This window comes from Magnolia sinica, chromosome 7 (genome assembly GCF_029962835.1).
Source record: "Magnolia sinica isolate HGM2019 chromosome 7, MsV1, whole genome shotgun sequence".
In the NCBI taxonomy this organism is placed as follows: domain Eukaryota; kingdom Viridiplantae; phylum Streptophyta; class Magnoliopsida; order Magnoliales; family Magnoliaceae; genus Magnolia; species Magnolia sinica.
The window spans coordinates 41,035,685-41,054,914 of record NC_080579.1 but is presented as its reverse complement, the minus strand read 5'-3'; the positions used below and the strand labels follow the sequence as shown (position 1 = coordinate 41,054,914).

The following is a 19,230-nucleotide window of genomic DNA, read 5'->3' as shown; positions in this document are numbered from 1 at the left end:
CATGGGCCTCACTCAACAGCTTAATACACATTACGATGGGCCTTTCACATGGGCCTAACATACATTACAATGAGCTCTATCGCCTGGCCCTCAATGCATCACAATGGGCCTCATCACATATGCCTCATATACATCACATTGGGCCTTAAACACGGGCTGAATACACATCATTACGGGCCTTAAATATGGGCTGTATATACATCACATTGGGCCTCGATAATCGACCTCGATAATCGAAATCGACAATCGGCCACATCAATCGGAATCGATCAATAATCGGCCTTGATGATTGGAATCGACAATTGGTCACGATAATCAGCCTCGATCGCTAATCGACAATCGGCCACGACAATCGGAATCAATCGATAATCAGCCTTGTGATTGAAATCGGCAATCGGCTACAACAATCGGAATCGATCGATAATCGGCCTCAATAATCGGAATAGGCAATCAGCCACAACAATTGGAATCGATCAATAATCGGCCTCGATGATCGGAACCTGCATTCAGCCACAACAATCGAAATTGATCGATAATCAGCCTTACAATCGGCCATGACAATCGAAATCGGTAATTAGCTATGACAATCGGAATCGATCGATAATCGGCCTTGATGATCGGAATCGGCAATCAGTCACAACAATCGAAATCGACAATTGGCCATGACAATTAGAATCTATAGATAATCGGCCTTGATAATTAGAATCGGCAATCGGCCACAATAATCAGAATCGATCAATAATTGGCCTTGATGATCGAAACCTACAATAGGCCACACCAATTAGAATCGATCGATAATCGGCCTCGATAATCGAAATCAGCAATTGGCCATGACAATCAGAATCGACAATCGGTCATGACAATTGGAATCAGCAATCGGTCACAATAATCAGCCTCGATCGCTAATTGGCAATCAGCCACGACAATCGAAATTGACCTCTATAATCGGAATCGATAATTGGCCACAACAATCGAAATTGATCAATAATCGGCCTCGATGATCGGAATCGGCAATCGGCCATGACAATCAGAATCAATAATCAGTCACGATAATCAGCCTCAATCGCTAATCGATAATCGGAATCGATCGATAATCAGCCTCGATAATTGGAATCAGCAATCAGCCATAACAATCAAAATCGATCAATAATCAGCCTCGATGATTGGAACCAGCCTCTACACAAGGCAGGATCCATGGATGGACAGCAGATGACGAACTAAGCAATATCAATGAGGCCAAATTATTTGGCTTAACCCACTAAAGAATGATGAGAATGGGCCTAACAAGGCCTAAGGGAAGGTCACAATGTGGATGTTCAACCATCATTGCCCATCAATGTAGACCTTTAACCAACATTATTCCCAAGGAGTGGCCCATATAGGGCCAAATGTACAGTGGGCCCACGGCCACACACAAGGGCCTAACATACATCATCATGGGCCTCGCTTATGGGGCATATACGTATCACATTAGGCCTCACTCATGGGCCAATATATATGTCACATCGGGTCATATCAAATGGGCCGAATCAAATGGACCGAATCAAATGGGCCAAATCAATGGGCCAAATTAATGGGCTAAGTCGAATGGGCTGGATCAAATGGGACGAATCAAATGGGTTGATCAAATGGGCTGGATCAAATGGGCTGATTTAAATGGGTCGAATCAAATGGGCTGATCAAATGGGCCTTATATACATCACAATGGGCCACATGACATGGGCCTAATACACATCTTAATGGGCCACACCTACATCACATCAGGTCTCACATACATCACATCAAGGTGGGCCCTGCACATATCAAATGGACCCCAACAGATGGACAGTGTGCCTGCTATACACACATCAAGGCGTGCCACATAAGTGGATGGCATAGATGAAATACGTTCAATATGGTGGGCCCCACAGAACTTGGTGACATCACTATAGCAGCTATATAGTTGGTATGAGGTACCCCAGCCAATCTGCTTCCCAAGGTGGGTCCCATGTAAGGCCCACTAGTCCAGTAATATATATGGATGGTTAGGATATAACACATATCATGGTGGGCCACAAATGAACAGTAGGATGAAACTCATACATCTTGGGGTGGCCCACGTCCTCAAATGGATGAATGGTTAGATATAACACAACCTTAGGATTAGACCCATGTCCTGAAGGTGGGTCCCATCAGGGGACGGCCTGGATGATAGAACACATGCATTAGGGGCCACCGTCCTTAGTAGATGGACGGCGCAGATGGAACATACATCAGGGTGGGGGTCCACAGCACCAGCCAGCACATTGGACGGTGCAGATAAAACATTACATCATGGCAGGCCCTGCACAACATTGATGGATGGTACAAATACAGACACCATCAAGGTGGGCCCTGCCGTCGGTAAAATGGACGGATAGTTTAGATATAATAAACACATCACTGTGGTAAGAATAAAATACATAAATCACGGTGGGGTCCACACATCTAGCAGATGGATGGCATGGTTACACAGCACGCATATCATGGTGCACCCCTTTCCATAGAAAAACAGATGGACGGTGTATGTAAAATGCATACATCAAGGAGGACCCCTCCCATCACCCTCCAGGACATCCATTGATGGATGGATGGTGTGGATGTGGACCATACATCATGGTCAGGGCCACCTGGCCTGCTGACGCAGTGGGCAGCAACAGCTACCTACTGTATGGGACCCATCATGATATGAATGGTGTGGATTCAAATATATACATCAAGGCGAGTCCCTCCAGTGTGGCCCACCATAGATTTGTATCTGCCTCAGAAGAGAGGGCTTGGATGCACCACATGTACCCAATAGGTGGGACCCATGATCTGGATGGCATAGATAAGGCACATACCTCATGTGGGATCCACACTTGTGGACCCACAAGCTTTAGAGAAAGTTGATATTTATGTTTTGCCAATGTCCAGCAACAACGGCTGTTGGACGGTGTGCGTGCAACACCAGAAAAGGGTGGGGTCTACACACGTGGCCACCTCTCATGGTGTTACATGAATCATGGTGGGGTCCGTATAAATGGATGGTAGGGAAATAATACATACCGCATGATGGGGCCCACCATCCCTGATGATGTCGATACAGTAACTATTTAGCTACTGTAAGTAAACCGGCCCCATCTACTTCCCCACATTAAGATAGGCCCCACGTGTAGGGTGTGTCCCACCCAGATGGATGAACGGATGAAACACGTGCATCAATGGTGGCCCATGACCACGTCCAGGAGGTTGGATGATCAAGATAAAACCCATACAGCTTGGTGTCCCACACAGCACCGTCCAACAATGGACGATGTGGATGCAAAATACACATCAGGTGGGCTCCACTGTACTAGTTAGGCAGCTGGATGAAACACATAAATTAGGTGGGCCACCTGGTCATCACAAAAAAAGAGAGAGAGAAAGAAAGGGAGAGAGACGGATGGAGGAGGGGCCCCGCCACTATGGGCCTCTCTATACAATACATACATCAAGATGGGTCCCACCATGTGGGCCCTAAATCCACAAAACACCCACAAACAATGAAGATTCACCCACCGTTCTCGCTTCTTCTAGACTCCTTGGACTCCTTAGCTCTAAAGCTCCAACTTTAATGGAGGAAGATGAGGATTGGATGGCTAAGATGGTGGAGATGGGAGGTAGGGAGGTGGGCCACACACAAAGCTTCTCTCCCATGGACGTTGGGTTGCTTGGGAAAAATGAGAGAGAGATGAGAGAGAGGTGTGATGTAAGGAGAGAGAGGGATGGGTGAGTGATGGGGTGTGATGGGTGAGAGATGGGTGATAGGTGATGGATGTATACTTGGTTATAAGAGAGAGTTAACTTTAGGGGAGGGGTGGTTATACTTGGGGATGGGACATGATTGATTGATGTGTACTTAATTGATGAGACATTTCTCTAGGGTTTTATAAAGTATGGCATTTTCCTCGAATTGAGTGTGGGCCCACATCTCCTGGCCCGGGTATCTCATCGGCGTGTGAGACGCGGCGACGGTGTGATTGCACCGGTACAAGTCTCGGGTCAAGCCGACTCAGATCGACAGGATGTAACTCAAGGATGCGCACAACTGCTATCTACGTATTGCGGGTTGCCGGAATTCAATCGGGAGGACTGTGGAAGCTTAAGGAATGGTGCAGGCTAGGATACGGGTCTCACAATACCCCTACCTATGTTAGCCATCATTCTCTTATTCTTTTTCTCCCCATTTACCCCTCCATCTTCCCCTTATTCCCTCTCTATCCTAAAATCTCTACCACAACAACTCCCTAACTCCCTCTCATTTTTACCATTTCCTAGCAAGAGTAGAGAGGGATTAAGAGAGAAATATTAGAAAGATTGAGGAGAAATTAAGAGAGAGAAAGAGAGAGAGAGAGAGAGAGAAAAGAAAGAAAGATTAGGAAGAGATTAAGAGAAAAGAAAGAGAGCTTGTGAGAGTATTAGGAAAAATCAAGAGAGTAAGAGTAAGAGAATAGAAAAAAGTGAGATTTAAGAAGATTATGGGTGAAGAGGAGCTTGGTGGGCCATCTGATCACCGATTCGAGATGATCTAACTATCCATCCTTCTAAGTGACTACGTGGGAGGGTCAAAACATTCTCATTCTTTATGATTTCTCTATTTTGGTGGGCCCATAAGGGTGCGACCCACCTTAATAATGTATTGAGTATGTGGTGGACCTCATAGTAGCGGGGAGCCACCCTGATGGCTGGATCTATTTCCCTTCCTTTCCCTTTCTTTTCTTATTCTCATGGTGTTGTGGGACCCACAAGTGGGCCACGCTATTGGAGAGCGTGTCCCACACGCTATTATAGCGTGGACCACATTGTGTGGCCCACTGTGATGTTTAATTTCTTTTTAAACTACTTGATTGTGTAAGCACACTTGGATGGTGAAAATACACCAAAAATGGATATGATCCAAAGCTTCTTAGCCCCACCATGAGTTGGATATTCAAATAGATGGAGTGGATTTCCTAGGTGGGCCCTACCTCACCCTTAAAACACAAGAGAGTGAGAGGGGTAGTGGACCATAGTGATTGGACACAAAATGTCCAGAGGCATGTCTTTGGCACAATTACCTTCCAAAGCCACCATGTGCACTTCACTCGTGGGCCCCATCAAGGTGTGTGTGTGTGTGTGTGTGTGTGTGTATATATCATCCACACCGCCCATCTGATTTCCCTTCTCGTTTTAGGCGTTGAGCTAAAAAATGAAGCTAATCCGAATCCCAAGTGAGCCACACCATAAATACTAAGGGGTTGGGTTACCCACGTCATTTCTTACTTTTTTCATGGGAGGTTTGGAGTGAGTTTTCACTGTGGGACCCATATTGATGTATTTATTAGATCCACACCACTATCCATCTTCTGACTCATTTTAGTAGTGGAGCCCAAAAATCTACCCGATCCAACCATCAGGTGGACCACACCATAACTGATGGTGGTAGTGGGAACACCCCCTCACGTCAACCATGCGGACGTGGGGTGGGGGTGTCCCAACCATGGACCCCACCTTGATGTATTTGTTTAATCCACACCGTCCACCACCTTTCCCATGTCATTATAAGCTATGAGACTAGAAATGGGATAAATATGCGTTCCTAGTGGACAGCACCAAGGGAAACAAAGTCCCACTATTAGAACTTTCTCAGGCCTACTGTTGTATGTATAAGTGGACCTACCCATCATTAGACTCCTTTGGTCCATAGAGAGCTGGCTGATATAATGGACAAAATGGATTATCTACTAATGGACTCCACATAGTAGAATAAAATAAAAATAAAGGAAGAAAGAGAAAAACAAGAAAAAATCATGTCACTGGATGTTTTTGCCAGTGACGGTGAGGGTGGAAGCCTCATTGGGCTGCCCCGTACATGGACCCCACCATGATGGATTTGTTTAATCCACACCATCCACCATCTTCTCCATATAATTTTAGGTCATGTGCTAAATTTTGAGGCAAATCTGAATCTCGAGTGGGGCGTACTAATGGGAACAATGCCCATCTGGTGAAACACTCTAGGGCCCACTTTGGAGTCCCTGATCATCCAAATCAGTCCTAGTCAGAGTCTATTTGATCTCATTTGAGGTGGCCAAGATAGTAAATGGATTAGATCATCCACTTAGGACCCACATTAATAGTGTATGCAAAACATACTAATAACACGAAAAATACATGAATTTCATGCACATGGGAGTTAACCAATTCTTGGTCAATTTTAGGTCTCACAAGTGGGACATTGCTCTGATGTTTATATTGAATCCACACCATCCACCGTCTTTTCAAGATCATTTTAGGCATTGGGCCAAAAGATGAGACAGATTCAGATCTTAGGTGGGTCGTAATGAGGGAAACAAACCATTGCTGTTGAAATCTTCCAAGGCCCACTGTGGAGTCCCTGTTCGTCCAAATCAACCCAAATCAGAGTCCATTAGACCCACTCGAGATGGAATACATGGTGAATGGAGTAGAAAATCCACATGGGACCCACACTAATGGGGCATAAATAAAAAATAGAAACAAAGGGAAATGGAAGGTGTCACTGGGCGTTATTGCCCAGTGACGTGATGGGACCCTACATGATGTATGTATCATAACCATTCCGTTCATCCGTCTTATCATATCATGTTAGGCCATGGGCCCAAAATTTAAGTTGATCCAGATCTCGGGTGGGCTGTATCACAAGGTAATATAAGGGTAGAAACCACTTGGACTTTGGGATTTCCTCATTTTGGGATCCCTTGGACTTGGGAAACACTGAAATTGAGATGCCTTATGTCTTTGGTTATATTTGGCATCTTTAATTCAAATCCTTGAATTAGTTGGTATGTGAATGTTAAAACTATGTTTTTATTAAATCCATTTAGGCATATACCTTGCCTAAATTGATGAAGTCCCAAGACTTAGATGCGCCATGAGCATATGATCACACCCTAGTGACTAACCAATGATCTGTAACTATTGATTTACATTAGCAATGATTAGATGGTGCAGATCATTCTACTAAAGTAATTATAGTGATGTCATTGATAATCTAATTATTTTGGGACATCATTGGTGGACCATGTGCCCAAATGGATTAGTAGCCTAGTGACACACGTGTTGTACATGTGGGTGTCCATCCAGGTCACTCCCAGTGGACCCCACCTTGTTATATATATTCAATTCATGCCTTGCAGCCTACATGAGAAGTTGATGTTAGTCTAACGTGGGTCATACCACATAGACTTCTATATTTCTAGTAGGGTATGTTGTTCAGTTCTTACTCTCTGTATATGATGTGCCGATTAAGGCCGATTATTATCTGATATGTCTGATAACATGCTAGTGTACTTGCCTTGGTACGACACACTATGAACATGCTTAGTATAATGACATCATGTCCAGACATATGCTCATACGCATCATTTGTATGCATGTTGTGGGTGGTGATTGATCATAGCATATTCCATTAGGTTGAGACACTTAGGGGACTCTAAATGAGACAGGGTTGCCCCGCATGATCGCATTGTACGTGTAGGTTTGATGCATTACTTGGATGGTATGACTCATGCATTTTGCATCTTGTATGTCATGATTACTTTACGCCTTAGCGACATCAAGGCTATGGCCTCCATAGGCATATTGTGGATGGCCAGATTAGATACCAAAAATATCTATTCTAACATTAAGGTGTTATGGATGTTCTTGGGTGAAAGTCCCTAAACCCTTGTGGTACTAGTAGGATGCTTCAACGTCGAAACTGAGTAAATAACATGAACGCTTGAGTGCCAAATACCAATAGGTCGTATCTCCCACTGTATCATGGTCAGTTAAAAAGGGGTATGACCTTATCCTCCCGAGAGTAGGGGGCTGTAAGCTAGGTTGAGTTTGACCAGCCCGTAAATGGGTCCGCTATCGATGAGCTGGGTGGGATTGGCATACTACTGGCAAGGCAGATAGTGAGGTCTCTTCCACTCACTTGGTCATGCATGCGATGGGGCGGCAACCAGTATTGGAGTGTACTATACGCTGGTGATGTTTCCAATGATGAACCATACTAATACATGGACTAGTTGAGGATTGACATGCTTACATTGCATCTCTAGCATATGACATTCAGCCATGTAGGCCTTGCATTGCATAGCCTTGGTATGGATAACATCATTTATGGACTTACCAATTTAGCCTTCAATCATTTCCTCTGACATTTGTATGCTTGGTACATGCATTGTGCACACACGCATGCACTCTCTAAGCTCCGTGGTAAGCTTATGCACATTCGTTACGTGCAGGTTATGCTAGACCACAGCAACATTGAGGCAGGAGCATGTGCCCGATCTTTTGGAATTTTATTATATGATGTATTTTCCTTTCAGCATTGTACTTAAATATTATATTACTGGATATGTGGTGATAATGTTTTGTGACTTGGGTACACTTGTAGTTATGCTCCTTTATTAAAAAAATTCACACTGAAAATCCTCCTTGTAGGATCCCAGGATTGGAACCTGGCGCATGGGAGCTGGGAGCCGAGAATGGAGTAATACAGAGGCTATCGGCACCAGATTCAGTGGCTGCGAATTTTGTGAGCCTGGTTCCCGAGTTTGGGGTGTGACATTAGCTTTCTTCAGTTGCTGATCCTATTCATAAAGTTTCTCCATTTGCTCTGCCATTAAACAAAAGCTTAAGCATTAAGAGAGAGGAATGTTTTCCTACTAAAAGAATATTTTGCTAATCTCAAACCCTTGATAGGAGTTACTCCAGCTCAAACCAGTGAAGATCCTTCTTCTTTGAAAACTGTCGAAGAAAAGCTACACAACAACACCAATCATGGAATGCTTCTTTCTAATTGTTGTCCCACCAAAACACAAGTAAGAACAACAACAATTGAATATAATTCCTACCAATGCAATGCAACTAATACATGAAGAGGAATTCTACTACAAAGTGAACACTACATAAATAGACTTAGGACTTGTTGGTTGTGTGGATTTAGAGCGATTGGTGGGGATTTCATTTTTTTAGGTGGTTTAATATCAAGGATTTGGAGAGATTTGGTGTAGCCCAACCTAGCTAATGTCTTCTGCAAGTCTTTGGCAATAAAATCCATGTCCAACTGCCAAACAAAACACAATACACACACACACGCACACACATATATGGGAAAAGGTACTATACACTCGACCTTACCGTAGCATTCCATAAGGTCAAGCGCTGTCATATTACTAGCCGTTGGATGCTGCAAATTTGAAATCAACGAAGATACTCTAGATAGGATTTGAAGGAGAGAGACCGGTCGTTCCAGTTATGTTGAGGCCGAACATGTATACGGCCATGTAAATAGGGATTTTTTACTCCTTTGAATCCCTAGTCGTGCAACCATCTCTCTCTCTCTCTCTCTCTCTCTCTCTCTCCCCCCTCCCTCAATCCCTACCAAAAGCCACACCCCATGCAACCCTCTCTCTCCCTCAATCCATGCCACCAGCCATGTCCACGTGCAGCCCTCTCTCTCGCTCAATCCCTACCACCAGCCACGTTCGCCTCCACCTCTCTCTCTCTCTCTCTCTCTCTCTCTCTCTCTCTCTCTCCTTCTCTCCCTCTATCGGTACCACTAACCGCGACCGCCTCCACCTCTCTCTCCCTCATTCCCTACCACCATGTTGTCCAACCTCAGATTAAGCATTACAGGTAAGGCCTATGTTTTTGGGTATTTTCTTTGTTTTTTTTTTTCAGATTGAGATGCTCTAAATCCAGGTTCTAGGTCTGGGCATGGATCAGACTCTGGTTCTGGATCCAGGTTCTGGGTTTGGGCAGTGATTTGGGACGGTCCATAGCTATTAGATTTGGAATTTGCTATTGGTTTATTCTCACCAAGCACGTTACCAATGATTTTTATGCATTTATCAATTTTCTTATATTCCTTTAGGTTTTTCTTTTCTTTTCACTACAACTGTTTGGCATTATGTTCTTGATAATCTCTTGTTGATAGTTTAAATGGCTGTGATTTACAGTGTTTGTGGTCTCTGTTAAGATTTTCAAATCTTCATTGCATTAATGATGTTGATTATTAGATTTCTTTGATTTAGTTCTTTCTTGTCAAAGCACATTCTAAGAAATCTTACGTAGTACTTAATCCGATGGTTGTTAGTACTAAAGGCCGATCGAGTAAAAGATTTAAATCTAGCAAGGAGGAGAATAGTAAGTTATGTTGTGGGTGTAACAAGTGGGTTATTAGGCATGATAAACGAAATTGTCCTATATATAACTAATTTGATAATGCATCTGAAGAAGCCAGGTATATACAGTATTTTTTTCTTGTATTTTTATTTGATTTCTTACATACAATGGATTATTTTAAATTAGATTCATTATCTCCACAGTTATGGCACTAATGTTGAAAGAGGAAAGGGAAAAGCAGTTGGTAGGCCAAGAGGAAAGAGTATAGGACAGGGTCGTGGTAGGATGTTAAATCAAGGTAATTAAAAAATAACTATCAAGGCATTTATTAATGAATGCTTAATATATACTTTCAATTTTTATGTACTTATATAATCTCACATGATTAGATTGATCGGTACCAAAGGCATGATGTCTTAAATGTCTACAAGCTTGCACCATCGGCTACATGTATGAATTCTATCCCTTTTATTAAAACAATAACTTAAATATAGGTTCTTTTCCTTTTCATGCCTACATGTTTTAGTTCTTTTCCTTTTCATGCATATAGTTATGTTTCAATGGATGAATAACTGAAAAATTTTCTAATGGTTCTATATGCAGGAATAACTTGAAATTGTTTACTAAGAAGATACCTATTATAGATCATGGAGTTGTTGAAGCATCCACTACTCTTAATGTCGACGATGTGGATTGATTTCATTTTCATGGCAATAACGTGCATTTTTTTTTCGATTTTCATATTCCCATTATAAAATATTTGTGTGCATGTTTCAAGGACAGTGAAACATTCAATTGTTGTTGATCGGTGTTTTAAAGTTGTTGAAATTTTGAATAACATTTTCTTTTTTCTAATAACATACATAGAAGTAAACAAGTGAGAAATATTCATTGACTTGGTATGATTGCAAGATTTTGTGCTTTCCCTTTTCTTTCATAGACTGGAACAATCCAATTTTTGTTTCTTACTTTGCTTTACCTACAAGCGAGTCACTGAATTTTCATTATTGGATGCAGAAAAAAAAGTTTTGTCAGTATGAACCTGGTAATGATCCTGTTGAATGTTCTTCCGAAATTAAGATTCAAGCTCACAACATGACCCAATGATGAATTTTTGAGATTTTTTCCAATTGATTACCCCATAGTTCTTGCTTGGATTAGCCCATATAATGAAGCAGACATTGTTTTAACAAGCTTGCACAAGAGCCTTTAATGGTTGTGATGATGAAGGTATGGGTTAAGGAACATGTAACATCTCCTCTATTGTTTTCTCGTAACAAGCTTTTTCCTTTTTTCCCCCTTGTCTCTGATCCTATTATGTGCACAATTAGGAGATGTCATCCATTTTGCAATGCTGAGCATGAATGACAATAATGGAAGTATGCGTAGAAGCAACTGCTCCTATATTCCACCATCCCTATTTGGGTTCTGAAATAATTGTTCATGGATGCAGGTGTCTGAGCTATTCAACTTGTTTGACAGTGACAATGATGGTGCTATTAGTTCCGATAATTTCATGGCCTGCCTAAGAAGGAACCCACTGCTTGTTGTGCTCTTTGCTTCTAATTTGATGCATTGTGGCTTGATAGAAGGTGGAAAGCTAGTGATTGCATGATGATTATATGGGCATATTAAAGTCCCTTTGAAATGCTCGATGATTGGCTTCTAAGTTAACGTTGTGTGTCTTACAATAGGTGGGAAACTAGAGGTTGTATGATGATCATATGGGAATATGATTAAATGAAATGATCGATGTTTGGCTTATCTTGAAATGAAAGTCCCGTAACAAGGCTATTGCTTTTGATAATTTTTATTTAATTTACAAAACCAAAAAAAAAAAAGCTAATTGGAAATTTGCACAAATGATGATTGCTTAGGTGCTGTTCTTTTCACGTATTACAACAAATTGGCCAAAAAAGGGAGGGAAATACATCATATACAAATGCTTTCTCTACATTACAGCACACTTGTCTTTAGTTTTGGGGGGCACCACTATGTTCAACTTGTCCCTTTTTGGGATTTGATTCCTAATCACATGGATCCCATTTTGGCCAAAGTAAAATATCATTTTTCTATAAATATGTATAGTTTAGAAATTTAAATTGGTGGCCCCAACATATCATGTACGTGGGGCCCACCACGAACGCCCAAAGGTGCCCCAAAAAATATGAAATCAAAATTACAATTTCTAAAACAAATTGTATTAACTTACACTACCAGAAAAAGTGGTAAAAGCTATGAATAAAAGCCGTAACTAAAGACATATGGCTATGGTTATAGTCCATAGCACATTCATAGCAATTGGTACCATGTTCATAGGTCTTAAAGATATGTCTACGAATAAATATTATGGACTAAATTCATAGCTATACTTTCCGTAACTCAAAGACATATAACTACGGATTATATTTGTAGTTAATCGTAGCAATAGGCTGAAGTTAGTAACAGCTACGGTTTTCAGATAAAATGTTATGGCTAATAGCCGTAGCTATGGCCTATATTTTTTTAAAGGAAAGGAATTATAATAATGGTATTTCTTACCATTGTAGTATAGACCTTGATAGAAATTAATGTCTCTCGTATACTAACAATAACCAATTTCACTAAGAGATGAATGATATAGTTTTAGAAAAAGACACTAAGTTACCTAAAACCAAGGCTTTGACGTAGTTTCTTAAGTTCATTTTCTGCTTTTTCCTGCATAACATGAAATGGGCATAAGTACTTGGATGAAGGCCATCCATCCACCAAACTTAAAAACTCATAGATCTGCCTTATAAGTTTAACACACCATTCCTACATGAATTACAACATTATACTCATAGATTTACCTTGTGTATTCCCAGCCCCAACCCATCTCCCAGCCTTAGGCCCAACCCTAGCCCCAGCCCCAGAATTTGATAGCAATGAATTTAATTGCTGTGAAGAATTCCATTGCAGCATTATGTAGTGCATTCTGCATATGTAACATTTGGGTTGGACTAGCCCGTCACGCTTCTAGGCTTGACTGACCATGGACTAGGCTTTGGCCTGGTTTTTATGCATGTGGGTTGGACACTGACTTGAATTTCAAGCCTGGTTAATGAATGGCCCATGACCAAGCATAGGTTTAGAGAGGACCACTTAGCATGAGTTACCATGTAACATCATAAAACAGAAATTAGAGAGGACCACCTGGAATGAGTTACTTGATTGTTTGGAGCTCCGCTAATTATTGGTGTGACCTGCTGAACAGTAGACTGACCATTGACAGCTGGAAATAAAGAAGGCTGTTGTTTTTACTACGCTTGATAAAAGATAGAAGTAAGAACCCCCTACATACATGTTATCATTTAAAACATAAGACTAGTGGAAAATGAGAGAGAGAGAAAGAGGGAGGGAGAGAGAGATGCTACTGAAATTAAGAAATTTCCACATATGAAAAGTCGATTTCAAAACTGACAGTATTTTGGAAAACCATAGACTTGTACAATGGTGTTAGGCCAATGGTCTGATCCCAATCGAGTGTGAATAGAGTCCTAATATGCTATACAGTATAAGTGGAGGTCATGGTTTGGTATATAGACCATTGATCTCGTGGGCCCCACCAAAGATCAAGGACGCCCCAAAATTCTTCATGATTGGATGATCATAAGCATCCAATCTTATCACTGGGCTTATTTTTCCTTCCACTGTGGACTGGACTGTTTTCACATTTACCTATTTGTAGGCTACTGATGAAGGGTTAGAATCTTCTACTCTTAGAGTATTTGCGGGTAGGTCCCAATGCATGGTGCGGTGCCCATAAGATCAACATTTTTTTTCACTATACCATGGGTCCCACATGTACGAAATCCTATAATGCAGAAAAATAATACATATACTGATGCTTAATGCTCTATGACCATTTTAAGTGGACTTTTTGTCTCCAATGTAGTATCCATTGTAATTAGACATAAATTTGTGATTTTTGTTTTGTTTGTTTCATTAGGCAATTTAAAAGGATTCATCATTCGCTAGTAAGGTGAAGAGAATCCTCATACTTGATGGGGAGCTCTAGGAATATGAACCCTGCTGTCGAATCAAATGTGAGTATCTCTTTTCCACCTATCCTTCTTGGAGTATCAATGAAAGTAATGCCCCTACAAACTTATATTAGAAGGCCTTGGTGAAACACCTACACTGCATATCTGATCAAGAAGCACAAACACACACACACACACACATCATTTTGAAATTTCAATCAGTAGTTGTCCATGAAAAAGCTATAATGACAAAAATTGAGATATTGATTTCTATTTGATATTTGATTTTCAAATGCTTTCCTTGATTTAAATTAACACACTGCAGTTTGAAATAGAGTTGTTTGTGACAAAGCTACAATGATAAAAATTGGGATAGTGATTTTTATTGATATATATTTTTTTTAAAGTTCATTCTATGATACCAAGGGGGGGGGGGGGGGGCAAAGGGATGAAGTAAGAGCTTCAAACTGAACTCCTCCAGCTTGAATTATCACATAATGGTATGGTCCACATGAAATTTGACATTAGTTGCCTATTTTGTTTCTGATATATAGAGTCGATTGGACATAGTGAAAGAAGAAACAATGCCAAAGGATGGGGTCACTAGGACTCATGATCTGATGAGGTTACCATGAAATGATGTTGACATCACAGGGGGGTCATCCCACTTCTGGTGGGATGAAAAATTCATAGGGTCAACTGTTCTTAATTTTCAATAAGTAATGTTATTTTATGACATTCTTAGGGAGTCTTGGTTGATTCCAGTGCTAGAAATTAGCTTAGGATGTTGGAGTCTTTCGATTTTTTGAGTCTAGGAAGGATTTCTAGATTTCAAAGTTTTTAGGCTAAAAGCGCATTTGGTGGCAGCTTCTTTTTTCAAAGTAGAAGCCATTCTACACTTTAGAATACCTTCTACTTTGTAAGAGAAGTTACCAGAAGTAGCTTATGGTGGTGTTATCAAATTCCCTATCAAAGCAGCTTCTAAGTGTTATAGTTCCCTTACAGTTTAGAAAGTCAAGGGACTGACATATGTATATGGACTTTTTTTTGTTTGTTACTTTCTCTTTTTTGAACATGGAACCAAAGCACTTCTGTAACCAAGTTGACTTTTGTTTTTTTACTTTTTCTTTTTTAACATGGAACCAAAGCTCTTCTGTAACTGTAAGGCATGTATCCTAGTCTGTACCATTCCTTAAACTCCCGCGATCCTCCCCGTCGAATTCTGGTGACCTGCGACCTATAGCCGCCATTTACGCATGACCTTAAGTCGCATCTCGTAGATCTGAGTCGACTCAACTTGAAACCTATACCCTAGCGACCGCGCCATTGTCGTGGTTCCAATGCCGCATCTTGTGCACCGATGCGATACCCAGGCTAAGAGATGTGAGGCCGCACATATCTTGAGGAAACGCCATGCGTTGTGAAATCCGAGAGAATCTCTACCCAAACATCACATCAATCAATCAAGTACACAACCCATCACTCCACCTATCACACCCATCCCTCTCTTACACAAGCCATCCCCAAAGCCAACTCTTCCTTACACCACCCATCCCTTCCTTACACACACCCATTCCTCTCATCCCATCCCTCTAACAACACCCTCTCCTCTCTCATTCTCTCTACCATTTCCAAAGCTACCATGAGAGAAAAATCTTAAAGAGAGAAAAGAAGCCAAGAGAGGACCCATCTCCCTACCACCCGATCTCACCATCCAACCATCCAAACTTCATCATCCACCATCAAAGAGAAAGCCTAGGAGCTAAGGAGTCCAAGGAGCTAAAGAAGAAGACCAATGGTGGGTGATCATAGGATTTCCAACATTGATCTTGATGATTTGAGGGCCCACATATGGTGGGACCCATTTGATGTATGCATTGTAAGATAGGTAGGGCTCATAGTGGCGGAGCCCCTCCCCTCCATCGTTATCTCTCTCTCTCTCTCTCTCTCTCTCTCTCTCTCTCTCTTCTCTCTCTCTCTCTCTCTCTCTCTCTCTCCCTCTCTCCCTCTTTCCTATGTGTTGTGGACCCCACTGTAATGTATGTATCCACGTTGTCCAGTTGTGGGCCGCCCATTGTCCAGAAGTAGTGGCCCACCTTGCTGCTGATTGGCCTGGACGAGGGAAGCACAAATAGCAGCTTGATCCAATGTGTGGCCCACTGCATGTGGGGCCCACCATGATTTATATATTATATCCACACTGTCTAAGCCTGGGACGGTGAGTAGGGCCAGCTGTGATATATGTGTTATATCCAAACCGTCCATCTATGGGGCCCACATGTGATGTATGTGTTTTTCCCACGCTGGCCATCCAGTCGGGACATGGACTCCGCATAATGTGCATGTTTTATCAAAGTCATCTACATGTGTGGACCTCACCTGATGAACGTGTCTCATCCAGACCATTCAGACGGTGGCCCTAGATGAAGGGAAGACATAAATATCAGTTTGATCGATGGGCCACCACATGGCTCCACCTGGTGTGTGTTTTATCTACATCGTCCATCTGTGGGACCCGCCCATTGAGGTATGTGTTTCTTCCATACCATCTAGCAAAGGACGGTGCTATGGCACCTTGATGTAAGTGTTTTATTAACACCATCCATGTAACGTCTCGAAAAAATCCGTACAAAGGCCCAAATACCATCTCAGGTAGAAATCCCCAAGGACCATATTCTGTAGAAATTTAGACGAAAATTATTTAAGTAGTAAACTAAATTAATTGGTGGATTTAGTTTGAACCATCATTTACATGAACGGCAAAACCCAAAACCATCAATATCGCTAACTCGTCATTACTTAAAAACCTAGGAGAAATCCCATGAGCCTGTCGCTCTCGGGAAGACATTGAAACTCTGTATCGGACTTGAACTGTACGTCGAAAGTCCGATGACTGTGAAACTATAGGATTATGTCCGTCTTACTAGGCTTGACAACCATCACAGGATCGAGCCCATACTATGTCTAGAAACGCATAACTTGAACCCTGAGTAAAGTGTGTGAGAAACGCGAATGTCTTTAGAAAACGTATTTAAAGTTAAGTGAATTGGGCCATTCACTTACGCGCAAAATTGAAGATTTCAAACCGTTAGTTTCTGACCAAACTTCACCCATGAAAAGGGAAAATTTCACTACACGAATCAGTATACTTGTGGCCCTAATCGAGTAAGCATGACCATTGATCTGACATGGGTCCTCCACGACCGATCAGCCTATCTAATTGCACCAAAATCACATCCTGGCATAGATCCATTGTCAGGGAACTTACCCTTTGACGTAGGTGAGTAATGGACCTCCAGATGAGCCTCGTTCATCAAAAACAGTTATCCTTTGGTTATAAATTAAGTATACTATGGCCCTAGGGCCATTTACATCAGTTCTGGGCCTATATAAAGCCCTTAAACCACCCCATTTCTATTCCATACGAATTCACTCTAAACCTTAGGAGAGAGAAGAGAGAAAAGAAGAGAAAAGAGTGAGGAGAGAAGAAAAAGTTTGGGAGATTGTTGCAGTGTTTCTCTTCCACAAATACACGCACTGAATCGCCTTTCCATTTAGCTAATCGATCTGTTTTGATTACGATTCGGGTAAGAAATCCTAACTCTAATCTTGATTTAGGGATCCAAATAGAGTAATTAATAAACTAGCTAACATATTTCATGGTTTCGATACCCATTGTTCTATTTTTGGGAATGTAGTGTTTGAACCGAGTCTGAATCGAGTAATTTGACGGAAGGTGCAGACTATAAACGTTTAGGTTATGGTTTTCAATGCTTTTAATGTCAGCTAATGGTTTATGTTTGAATTTTTTGCTGCCATATTGTCTTAGATATGGGTTTTCGATATATCATACATGTGTGAACTATGTTGAATACAAGATGCATCCCATGTGTTTGTTGAAATGTTTGAATGAACATGCAATTGTGAATTGTGCTTACCATGACCGTTAATCTAGGATTCATGTTTGTCGTATGTGTGATGATCTCCTTGTGTAAGGAATCACCATAATATATGTCGTAACTAATCTAGTCTATGTATTTGGTTTAGTGTAACTTAGGTGTTTGATAAAATGTCTGAATGAGAAAATGTTGATGAAGTGTATTTATTAAGTGTATTAAGATAGGATTCTCAATTACCTTAATCATATGTATAGTTTCTTCTATGTAATCATATTTACCACTATGCAATTTATAGATAAAATGCAAGTGTTTGGTGACATGTTCAATGTGTATGATGAAATGCTCAAATGAGATATTTATTTGGATTGATTGCCAAATGCTGGAGTTATTATCATATGTGTTTACATGTTACATCTGAGTAGGATTAGGGCTACGCTTTGGTCTAGGAAATCGGTAACTGTCCCCATTCAGGTGGTCAAATTAATCTCGCCACCTCAGATATACGTCGATTATCAACGAATCTAGGTCGCACGACAATTATCAATAGTGGTTAGGCCACAAGGGGTGCTTATGCACTACATGTCGATTAAGTCAGTGTGTACTCGTACCAATCAAACTTGTCTAACAAACCGATCGGCCTAATGTGTGTTTACCATTTACAGACACCACTGTTTGAATCTAAGGTACCCCCTCCAATGAAAAGGCCCGCCGTAACTATGGTACTATGATCCACCAAGACTCATGAGCCAAACATGGTGGTATGGGACACCGTGTTCGAGCTGTCGGCCTACGCCAAGGTGATCAACCACCCCGTAGTGACTAGTGAGCAAACTCAGACTCATGATCAGAGCATGGTGGTATGGGACACTATGTTTAAGCTGTCGGCCTACGCCGAGGTGATTAGCCACCCCGTAGTGTCCACGAGCATAAATTTATGAACTTGCCTATCGACTGCTTTTCATTAGGAGTGATGCCCTACAACTTGCCTCTCGTATGTGCTTAACTAGGAGTGATGAACCTAGATGGATCTTTCGGTTCGGGTCAATGATATAAGGGAGGTACCCTAGCTTCTCAAATCTGTTGTATGAATAAACTAAATTAATTATTGGGCTAAGATGACCATGCATAGCACTGCATTAGTTAGGATGTGC

General features: G+C 41.4%; 1 long non-coding RNA gene across 1 annotated transcript; it reads left to right on the top strand.

The window, feature by feature from the left end:
* Nucleotides 1-10,297: 10,297 nt before the first annotated feature.
* Nucleotides 10,298-10,910, top strand: LOC131252053 (uncharacterized). The gene is made up of 3 exons (XR_009174127.1): nucleotides 10,298-10,474; nucleotides 10,566-10,626; nucleotides 10,780-10,910. It is a non-coding gene; the product is annotated as an uncharacterized LOC131252053 (long non-coding RNA).
* Nucleotides 10,911-19,230: the final 8,320 nt, after the last annotated feature.